We start from the raw sequence: 12,170 nt of genomic DNA on the forward strand, positions 1-12,170 counted from the left end.
AGAGTTCCGTCAAATGGAAAACGGAGAGTTCCGTCAAATGGAAAACTGTGATTTCCGTCGAATGGAAAATGGTGATTTCCGTAGTTGTGATCACAGAATTGTCTGTATTTTCCAAATACAAAACGGTGAGCTCCGTAGAACGGAAATTCTGTAAATTGAGCCCCGTACTTTTTTAATTAAAAACGGATAGACCATGGCGAGGAAAGGTATGCACATAAAACACACAAAAAGAACAAAAAGGAAGACAGAAGCACCTTTTTTTGTTCTTCTTGTGTCCATGTTTTCTATGCTTGCGTTCCTGTCACCATGAATCCGTACGAACTTGTTCAGCTTTATCTTGCTTCGTATCAACAGCTGAAAATTTGTTTTGTAAATGATGATGCGGGTGTATATGTCCAGACAATGAGAAAATTGTTTGTTTCATTGAAATAAGTTATACCAAGTTGTACATAACAACATGGCTAACTCGCATCAGATATAGCTTGAAATGGGGCAGAAATCAATGCACATAAGCGGACATACACCACGCTCAACATGCTGTGTGTGCACGTTTCCTCCTTGGGTAACTGTCTTTTACACCGCGTCATTTTCGTGTCAGTGTTGCCATGTTGCATTTGAGTTCTGTACATGACGTGTACAAAGCATACATACAAATTCGTGCCCAAAAAGCAACAAGCCACCTGAATCTGAACGAAACTGCATGTTTATTGTGCTTTACTGAAAAAAAGAACTTGCAAGATAAGACACTAGAAATGGCCTGACTAGAAGGATTGGTTGAGAATCGGAATGACTAGTTGCTTGCACATGCCTCCTGCTTTGCCTGAAAAGGGAAAAGAACACCAATCAATTAAGACTCTTAATTAGTAAAATCTCGTTACAAGAGACACTGTTACAAGAGACACTCGGTTATGAGAGACATTTGAAAATGGTTTGGTTGGTTTTCCTATGTTCGCCATGTTAACAACATTGCATACAAGAGACATGGTTACAAGAGACACTCGGTTACTAAGGACAACTTTTTTATGTCCCTAGAGCAAATTCTTCACTATTTATAAGAGACACAACCCAGACACTCTTACGTAATGCGGCTAACGTCGTACTAACTGGTATGTGCTGCAATTTTCATTCCCTTGGCTCGATTTTGTTCCATTCCGCAGCCGGCTGTCATTCCTCGCATGGTTGAGACTACCAATTTCACAGAATTTTCTGCGATTATGCTTCTATAATCGCTGTGGCGGTCCCACACCGACTCTGCGACAGAGTACCATTGAGTTGGATTTCCGTCATAGCGTCTGCGGTGCTGTTCGCTTTGTATGCCGGTAGTCATACTACGGAGCCATTGCCATGTTTCCATGAGACAGCTCTGTTCGCATCAAAGATGTGTTTAAACACACTTTGGTGCTGATGTATAATAAAGTGGTCTAGTCCGACTCCTCAGTATTTTTAGAATTTTTGGTTACAAGAGACCTTGGTTACAAGCGACATGTTTCCCGGGTCTCTTGAGTGTCTCTTGTAACAAGGTTTACTGTACCACCATCATCACCGTTTTTAGCCAGATACATCAACAATAAATGATTTCCAAGTCACAAATATAATTACCAGTGCTCTGGTCAAAACAAATGGGTCATAAAAAATGTCATACTCTGCCTTGTTGGTATATGTTCCTAGCCTTATAACATGAAAATCTTCAGATGAAACCTCCCCAAGTCATTTGATGGCTCACTTGGAACAGGCAAAGCTCTCACGTGCACATTGACATTCAGAGATTACATTTTCTGCATGTAGGTAGAGCTACCACGACCACATACTGCGGACCACGGCTTTCAACCTTCACTGCCCTAATAGAAAACCTTGCAGATTCCGTTGTTTTCCAAAAACAATGAAGCCCTCTTGAAACGAGCTCAAACCACTCATGTTGTACCATTCCGATGCAAAACAACCAAGCCAGAGGTACTGTCCAGATGACAAGCTTATAAATTGGTAACAATATGAAGAAAGCATGCCTTGCACCACAACATGGGCGCCTTTTAGCCTCTTTCAGATTTGGTTTGTTTTTTCACGAAAATAGCAATGTGCAATATACTTTTTACTTAAGCAATGATAACTGAAAGTTATGTTCGTTAGTGCGTCAACATACTATCTCCATCTCCTTAAAAAGTTATAATTATGCGCTGTGTTCACCCAAAAATTTGCCGTTTTGTCAGTCTGTGCTTTTCGAAGCAACCTGTAGCACTTTCGCGACGTAAAGGAACCTGCAGCAAGTACACATGGACCCCATATGTGGCAGCTACATGCAGTACACCGTTTATTCTGTCCATTCCATGACTGGCAACCCCACAACGAAACAAATTATGCAACATGTCCTTCCAGACAGCATTACTTCCGTGACGTGCTTAATTTAGCAATTTTTTAAGAATCCCGCCTCTCCTAAAGAAATTTTAAAGTAAAGCTGAAACTAAAGCAATGCCCAAATATGAGCGCTTCTCGTGGATTTTGAAAGTCAACTAGGGCAGAGCAATTTGCCCCAAATGTCTGGGACTTTAATGGCAACAGGATGGCCAAATTCCGTGCTGCTAATAGATGCAGATAAAAACACACATATGTGCAACGTTGTGTTTTCAAAGGTTTACTTCTTCATATCGTAGCAGGGATACTCCGTGGTAATTAGTTGGAATTCAGGCTATTTGCCTGCAGTCTGTGCCATAATATTCTTAGAGTCATAGCCACACTTTTTCTTTGGGATAATTCAAAATGCGGATTAAGCAAAATTCAAAAAAATATTTCCAATTGAACAGATGCTTCTATATTGTATTTTCAAAAACAATTCTTTTTCTTGCGAAACTAACGATGATGGTAGCTGTGGGGGCTTGTTTGTATGGCATCTTTTGTTTTGTTGTAGCGCAAGGCTGAACAACAGGTACAACAGAAAGGCACATTTGGCATGCACACAGTGTTATCTTCCAACAAGAGATTTATTTCCCGTTCTCGTCACTATATATACCCTCAAAACGTCATACAACATAATATGTGTAAAGGCTCGGTAAACATGAACTAAAGAAAACCTGGAACCACACGCATGCAGTTTTTTTAGCCACAGAGATTGAGACATGTACACGTTTAACACGAACAAAGATGTACAAGCTCTTTCGAGGATAATGAAATTGAAGGCTTACTGATGCATGCGTCACCAAATGTTGATATGTTTCTAGTGTCTATAGTTAAGCGCATCATCTTGCACCTGCTTCTGTTCATGATAACTGCTTTTTTGAATCTAGGTTTGCACTTGCATCTTTGGCAATGAAGAACAAGAAAACTGTCAGCAGCCAGGGTATTTAATTTGTTATTGTGTTCTCATAGCCTGTTATTTATACATCTACCAGTTTGACCAATGTAGGACCCTCCACACCCAAGAGGAATGCGGTATACAACACACACGATATAATCAATGAATTCGCTTTTATGTTCCTTCTCGCATGCAGTATCTCAAATTCTTTCTGGCCTTGACTTCCTCATAAATTTATTAGGCGTCGAAAAAACAACATTGATGTCACTCCTTCCAGCAATCTTTAAGCTGTGGGAGAAACTATGTATGTAGGGGATGGCAGCAATCTTTTTCTTTATGTCGGTACTTGTACGATATACCTGCTCGGAACCTTTTTGCTGTGCCTTTTCAAGCAGTCCTACTGCGACTGACACGAGCACGTGGCTCGGGTAACCAAAGCCGCTTAAACGTGAGACTCGCCATTCGAAGCTATCGTGCATTAGGTGCAGGATAGCCATGTTGCGGGAAGATTAGATTCCTTGACATTAATTTTGTGCTCACCGATAACAAAACCTGCTGGTGTTAAGAAGCTAGGGCATGTAAGCCCCTTTTAACATTTCATTCCACGCATACAAAACTTGCGAAGAGGGGAATCACGAAAGTGTGTTTCAGTGAAGCGCTGTAGAAGCCATGCCAGCACCTAATGCACAATAGCTTCGGATGGCAATCTCACGTTTAAGCGGCGCTGGTTACCCGAGCCAAGTGGAAAAAGGTTCCGAGCAAGTGGATGGTACAAACACCGACATAAAGAAAAGAAAGGTTGCTGTTATCCCCTTTATACATAGTTTCTCCCACAGAATAAAGACTACTGGGAGGTGTGACATCAACATTGTTTTTCCAGCTCCTAATAAATTGGGGAGCCAGTGTAAGAAGACAAGGCCAGAAAGAATTGCGGATACTGCATGCGAAAAGGAACATAAAAACAAATTCATTGATTGCATCACGTGTGTTATATACGACATTCCTTTGAGTGTAGATGGTCCTACATTGGTTAAACTGGTAGATGTATAAATGACAGGCTACGAGAACACAATAACAAATTAAATACCTGGCTGCTGACGGTTTTCTTTCCCTCCATTGCCAAAGATGCAAGTGCAAACCTAGATTTAAAAAAACAGTTATCATGAGTAGAAGCAGGTGAAAGATGATGCGATCTTTGTTCGCGTTAAACGTGTATATGTCTGTCAATCTGTGTGCCTAAAAAACTGCATGCGTGTGGTTCCTGTTTTTTTTAGTTCATGTTTACCGATTTTTTACACGTTTTGTATGATGTTTTGAGGGTATATATAGTGACGAGAACTGGAAACGAATCTGTTGTTGAACGTTAACGCTGGCTGTGCGTCGAATTTGCTTTTCTGTTGTCCCTGTCGTTCAGCTTACGCTACAACAAAATAGAAGATACCATTGATTTCATTGTCGTCAGGCACGGGCACCAAATAAAATTTGTTCACCAAAATTAAGTGGTCACCAGGCATGTCTAGTTGAATTTATCTGAACATGCTCTACTGTCGGTGGTGAAGATGTTGCCAGTTTAAAGGGCTGCAAGAAGGCACTAGTTATGTTTTCTAGGGCAAGAAGGCAACAGTGTATGTTGCCTAAGGTAAGCAGTCACAGGAGTCCTGGATCAGTAGAAGAAAATTTAGGGAATAATAATTGGTCGGAACACTTATGTCACGCACTTCTGAGTCACGAAGCGCTTGTCTTTGTCTCCCTTTCTTGTGCCCGTGTATTTTTATTGCGGTAAGTTACATGTGCATTTGTACACTATGATGACGAACTTGTTTTGGAAAAGTTCAAATGTGTACATGACGTTCGACTCACTTTTGCATGTAAGTAAAAATTATGACCTTGTCGCTGTGAACAGTCACAGCTGCGCACCTTCTGTACACTTGTGAGATAGGGGTAACAGTATTTGAAGGTTTGTGCATTAAGGCAGGAGAGCAGCAGTTGCTGGATGGCTCATAATTTAATTTGCGGGAAAATTCAGCAGTGTGCAACAATTGTATCACTAATGACCTTGAAAATCTTGTTAGTTCTTCATTTGTAAATACCTGTTGTCAAACAGCCTGCTGACTAAGGGTCTGAACACATTATGCACAATTATAGCAGGTACTACTACATGAAAGAAAACCTGTAATAGAACCTACCAAATACAATAGCAGTGTAGTGGCAGGTCAAATGGCTCCTTAATGCTTGTGTCCTTCCTGGGAGAAGGAAAGAAATGTTAAGCTTACACTGACAGCACTAAACCACGCAAATGTAACTGCCACAGAACATGAGGAGTTGTAACTAGATACAGTCAACCTGCTTAACCATCTCATAGACATTCAACGACAGAATGTACCTTCATGGAGCCTCTAATCTACGAAATTCATGCTATAATACAAACATGCTAGTAGACAGAATAAAAATTGCATCTATGAAAATTCTCAGGAAAACTATATATCCTAGCTACCGCAGTCCCCTCGTTGTGAAGTACAAGTGACGGTCTAAGCTACAATCAGAAAGTAGAAAATTAGGGATCCTTTTTATTAAACAACTAACCATATCTCTACCTGTACTCAGCAATACAAAGGTGAATCACAAGTACTATACTGATAAAGAACAGTTCCGAACTGCTGCCAAGTGAGTGCAATAAATAAATGATTTCAAATTTATCTTCATGTAAGACTAGGCGTGTTAATTTTCTTTACATTACACGAAAGACTGGTCAGAAAAATATTGCATTCAGTCAATATTGTGATTAGCAAAACAGTAGTAAGAGGTTAAGGTGGGAGACCCTCAGGTGGTATGTTGCGATGTTTCGAGAAATTGTTTTAAGGAGCGTCTTACCTTAACCCTTTCACATGCCAATCAGTTGTGTTGATTGAAAACTTAGCTTCACCGCATTTCTTACATTTTCAGATTCATAAAATGCTTACAGATGCACAATAGATTAAGAGTTTTCAGTTCTTTAGTGAGTTTGTGAAGTTTATAGAATGTGCACTCCATGCAAAAACTCAGTGCAAGTACATGAGATTTGCAAACATCAACTATTTCATGTCTACCAGGCTTGAACAGCACCTATCCAGCCACTCAAAAATTATGACTGGTGCAACACACTGTGAAAAACGATGAAAGAAGTGACATATACCAAGCAAAGAACCCAACCATCTACCTTCATACTTACTTTACTAAAACAATTTGCCTGTGTAATTCAATCTTGCAGCACTATTTCAATCAGAAGAGTTTCAAGATGTACGGGACACATTTTAAATATCCTTACTTTAATCAATGCTATTGCTATTAAGACACTATCTTGGTGTATTGAATTGCGTGGATAGCGTCTGAAAGGATTAATCATATTAGAGTAATCTTTACTAAAACTCAAGGCATAATACTCATATTTGTTTACAGTTTTGTGATGAGACAACACGATAGATGCGGGAGTTAAAAAACATCTTTATAAAATGCTGTAGAAAGCAAATTTCTACAACCTCTCGCAATACCGAGCTATTTCCTATGAGTGTTCTAACATTTCCTTGTAACATGATGCAGTGTTTTCACAGACATAGCTTGAATCGTTGTATCTCAAGTTTTGGAAGCAACTTAAGAATAGCTATAACAAGCAGATCTGAAGCCCTACCCAGACTGCACAGCGACTTACTTTCTTTAACACCAACACGTGTAATGAATAATGTCATCCATATGGCACAGTTTCCGATTATATTCTCAAGCATGAATCTTATAATTGCAAGTTATGCAAGAGTGTACCTATGGGATAACTTGGGGACAGCATGAAAAGACAGGAGAAGGCTAGACAACACGAACGCAGGCAAAGAATTTTGTTTACAGACAAACATCTATATATACTAGGCCTGAGTGTCCTGCGTAGTTGCAGCTGCAGGATAGCGGGATAATGTAAACAACCGCACAGTTGATGAACTGCTGTTCTGCCTTTTGCTACACTTTGCGTCAAGGGTCGATCCGAGTCAACTTTTCGCACAATGTACCCCGATTGCTCGACGCGAAAAATAAAAGGAAAGTTCCAGCTTTCCCAACAGTCTATTTGAGACTATGACTGACCTTGTGAATATGATATAACAGTGGCCACCACACTGCAAGCAAATGTTAGACATGAGTTCAGAAGCTCTCCTCCACATGGTGATGCCTCGATTTCTTGAGGACACCTTTTGGTGTTCCTGTGATGAGCTTCACAGCCAAAGAGTGTGCCGACGCGGAAGGCAGAATAGCCTCCTCCAAACATTGGGTATAGCTCCAGCACACATATCACTAACCAAAGAAAACCCTGCGGTCCAGAAATGGAAGATCACTGTCTAATGGTAGTTTTTCTCCGTACGTGAACTCATCTAGCACTGCTGAGAAGACAGAAAAAAAATCACTCAACCCATTTAGTAGCCTTACTTCACCTAATATAGAAGAGAAAGTTGCTAATGAACCAAAATAACTTTTCTACACTGGTGCCCACAATAGCTAGTGTTTTACAGTTACCTGACAGTGTTTTTGTCTGTGAGAAGTTGCCAAGCAAGGCTACTCAAGGAGTTCAGCCATTTTTTTAATGTCTCCTCCACAGTGCCAGGTGTGCTCATGGAAGTAAAACTGCTGGAAAGCAAGCTCCAATATCTAGCGTGAAGGTTTTCTGTGGTGAGCATTGTGCTGGATCTATGCCCCACACTCAAAAGTGTCTTGGCCTTTCCTATTATCGCACTTGAACACTGAAGCGTGTTGTTGCTACAGGAACACAAGGGAGCACTCTTGGCGCCACCACGAAGTGGAGGGGAGCTTCCAGACCCAAGTACGGTTGCTTTTAACAGTGTGTTCGCACTGCCTTTCGGCATGCATTGCCAAGAAGCATTTAACGGAGCTGAACATAGGTGAAGTCTCCAGTCGGAGTACTTCAAGGAAGCCAAGGCCTACCACTGCTATACAATATGTACACAAAGGAAGCTGTCAATTCAAGCAAATTGCTGGGGACAGTTGGAACTACATTTTTATTTTCAGGGCCAAACAAACTGGGCAGGTACAAAACTGTCAACCGGACCAGGCCAAGACGTCAAGTTTGCATCAAGAAGTATGTGCTGGTGGTCATAGGAAGTGCAGTTGGTGCTGTTTACAACATCCTACTGCCCTGCAGCAGCAATTATGTAGGACAAACAGGACGAAAACTCAAGGACTATCTTAGGAAACACTCACAGACCCTCGATACAAGATGGGGAAGCAACATAGCTATCGATGCTGCTTTGTGCAGTTGTATATCAAATTTTGAGCAAAGAATAATCCTCATGGCACATGTTCAAAACATACAAAATTCGCAGACTAGCCCCCACATATGCTAGTGTGTAATCACTTAATCTTCTAGACAAATTGATGTATTCAGATGAACTGCGAGAGCGTTCTGAACTGGGCTGGTTGGTGCATGTTTAGGAAGGAACTGAATTGTGCCATAGACAGGATAAAGGGAATATGTTGCTGTGCCCGTTGCCTTCACTTTGTTCTGGCAGTAGTGCTGTTCATTCCCTTCAAAATATTCATATATTTCGGTCACCTGACCACGTGACACAGCTGCGTGCTCAGGCTATATTTTACCTTGTTATGATACTTTCCAATGTCTCACGCAAATCCGTCCAGGCATCTTCACCTATTATAGTAAGCTGAACAATGGCTAACAGTGAGCTTAACTGTGGCCACACTTCGTTACCATGGGGCCCATGCATGACAGTGTTAGAGGTCAGTATGCAGGTGTTTTTGCATACTCATAGAGGCAAACTGGACAAAGAATTAACTTATTGGTGCGTGTTTTATCTGTTGCCTCAAATCCCGAATTCCGGTGCTATTAGTGTTTTTTGAACACCACTCATGTGCATCCTAGACAAGTATGAAACAATACCACTTTTAAGTCGACGTCCTCATGCTGAACCAATTGGTTGCCCCAGGAAAAACAAAACATCATTTATCTTTTGGATGCATCTACAACAATTATTATACTTTATAGGCATTGTCATTCCAACAACATTTGCAGTCAATGTCCATTAGGACTGCATATGCATGACTGATATACGATAGAATGGTCCAGCTTACCAGAACAAATAGCACAATGCAAGACTGCTTTTCCACTGGTGTTGCAAGCAGGCCCCCATGGCTGAGAAACTGAATGCAAGGCGGCACACAGACATCCTTCACTGGTGCAACAGCTGCAAATGAAATACTGATATCAGTTACTTTCTGACCGGTCATCCAAAGCAAAGCACAAACATTTTTATATACAATTACACAAGTAGCGTACCCAGGATCTCTGCCAGGGGGGGGGGGTTGACAGTTTGCCAATACCGTCTAAATAGCACTAATTTCGATTTCTTCACGGGAAATTGTCAAAAAATGCGCTTTTTGTGAGTGTGCAGACGATTACGCGTCTTATATCTTATGGTATCTTCGACTGGTCACCTCGGAGCGCTCTAGAGCGCTCTATCGAGCGGCGTTGTCTTCGGCTGGTTGAAAGAGGCTGCGTGCCTTGCGTTCGGCTGGTTCTTTTCGATCGCTCTCCTCCCGCGTCGAGCGCTCTGAGACGCTCCGAGACCTGTCGTCGGAGCAGTCGCCGAGTTGAGAGCGTTTCCAGAAACGTCATCAAAGTACAGCGTCGCCGTTCTTGGCGACGTTCCATTGTAGCCTTGGCAACCTAGGCCACAGCATGCTGGCGTCTCAACGAATGGTCGTCCCACCGGTGCATCCGCCGGCTTATCTTTGGATAGGCGAAACATCGGACGTTAGCACTAGTCACGTGGTATCGTATCTGCCATTTCCTCCTCCGAGAGCGAGTCACACGTTCGGCTTGCGCGCTTGTCCTCTACCTCCGAGTTCAGGGAACGCCAGATCTGCATCACTCTGCTTCGGGGGATGGATGCGACCAGTCGAAGATACCATTAGTTGCAGTACTCAAATGCGCAAGAAAAGAAACGGAGTTAAACAAAATAGGGGGGGGGGTTAAGTCGGCCTCAGGGGGAGGGGGGGTTACAACCCCCGAAGCCCCCCCCCCCCCGTCGGTGCGCCACTGAATTACACTATGCATATAAGCTCGTCACTGAGTTACTGTTATTGCTGTGAGATAGCTCACAGTATTTTATAAAGTGCTAATGGCCTCGTTTAACTTATTTGCAAAAAAACTTTATGAAGCACCTTCTATTCGAAAAATTAGCTGACAAAATATTTTGCCCTGCATAACTTACAACACATGCACGCATTTTAGAATTATTGCAGTATTGTTATGCAGAATTATTAAGCGGCAATCCACCCTCCCAGAATACGTGATATCCTCACGTACTTCGTCAGAACGTTAATCGTCAGCCTGGTAGCTGTAAAAAAAACTAATACAGATTGCCAGGTAGAAAATAATCCGTTTCCTTTGCAATGAACCTTAACGGGTATCACGCGGACAACTTTCAATTGCGATCGTGCACGAGTGCTCGGGCTCTACTACTAACGAAAGGGTACCGTGTGACACCCGTGTTACCTAACACTGCAGATGGCACAAGGTTACGGCAATAAGCACGCTCCACCGTCATTTCATTGTAATGAAGGGGCATGCACATCAAACATGCTCTATGAGGTCTTCATACATGACCAATCTTCCAATCCCGGGTGTGAACACTGCGATTAGGCACGCCCAGCCAGGGCACTGCGTCCGAAGCTTATAATAATTGCTAAAAATTTCACTTTGATTCAATGCGTCACCGAATATTGGTAACATAGCGTTGCACCGCGTCGGAAGCGATAGTAATGGGTACAACGCCTTCACTTAATTTTGGAACGCCGAGCACACAACACAACACACTACAAACTGGAATGCTAACGTCAGTAAACCAGCGGCCACATACAGACGACAAAGGAGCTGCTAGAGGCGTCAACGCCGCTAATATTGCCTACGCGTCTCAGCTGTAGTGAGTATGCATTCAGCACAACAAATGCAACACCCCTTTATCACAGACTCGCAATGTCGCTTTGTCAATCCTCATGGCCAAGGAATCTCGTTAAAAGCGTGCTCACACAACACAATTGAGCCCATCACCGGCCATCGCGGAGCATTTCGCACGCGCAACGTGCACCAATAACGAAAAAAGGACACGTAAATCACTTACTTGTGTAACAATCCAGCGCCGATTCCTTCCTATTTAGAGTGAAATCACAAATGCGCCAGGAACACCACCTCCACCGTCCGCCATTAGCGACCACTCGTACGGTTGTTTGTGCCGGAGAAATGCAACCCAGCGTGTAGGCGCGATGAAGGTGTGGTAAGCAGCGCCACCGCTCAAACCCTACCTGCTTCTTTTTGTGTGTTTACTATACTCGCACGCGCATAATGTTCAAACAGCGTTATCTATGGTGATATATGTAACTGGCAGTTAGAGTAGACAGTGTCTTTTCGTTATATTCTTTGCGTGTTCATTTTTCACTCGTGACATGTTCAGTTGCCCTCCACATGAAATTACGGACGGCTCTCCGTATTTCAAAAACGGAGCTCACGTCCGTCTTTTTTACGTACAATCCTGCCGTTTTTTTATAAACGGGGCTCACGTCCGTCTTTTTTACGTAGGATCCCGCCGTTTTTCATAAAACGGAATGGTCTGCGTAAATTTTACGTAGGTTTTCGCTGTAAATTACGGAAATTTTTTACAGTGCAAGTAGCGCAGCTAACGGCTGCGGGAAATGTCATTTAGGCGCTTTAAGGCAGGTGATCGGAGTTCAAATCGTTCAAATCACGCCCCAGCCACGGATTTCTCAGGATCACATAACCGGATCTCGAAGGCCATGCTTTGTTGGCTACTTGCGGCATAAGTGATTCAAAAGCAAGAATTGG

General features: G+C 42.4%; 1 long non-coding RNA gene across 1 annotated transcript; it reads right to left on the bottom strand.

Moving 5' to 3' along the window:
* Positions 1–685: 685 nt before the first annotated feature.
* On the bottom strand, positions 686–11,792 carry LOC125946031 (uncharacterized). Its single transcript, XR_007467332.1, has 4 exons — positions 11,452–11,792; positions 9,401–9,513; positions 5,470–5,526; positions 686–820 (listed from the first exon to the last, which is right to left on the bottom strand). It is a non-coding gene; the product is annotated as an uncharacterized LOC125946031 (long non-coding RNA).
* Between the last annotated feature and the right edge of the window lie 378 nt (positions 11,793–12,170).

This window comes from Dermacentor silvarum, chromosome 5 (genome assembly GCF_013339745.2).
Source record: "Dermacentor silvarum isolate Dsil-2018 chromosome 5, BIME_Dsil_1.4, whole genome shotgun sequence".
NCBI classification, from domain to species: Eukaryota; Metazoa; Arthropoda; class Arachnida; order Ixodida; family Ixodidae; genus Dermacentor; species Dermacentor silvarum.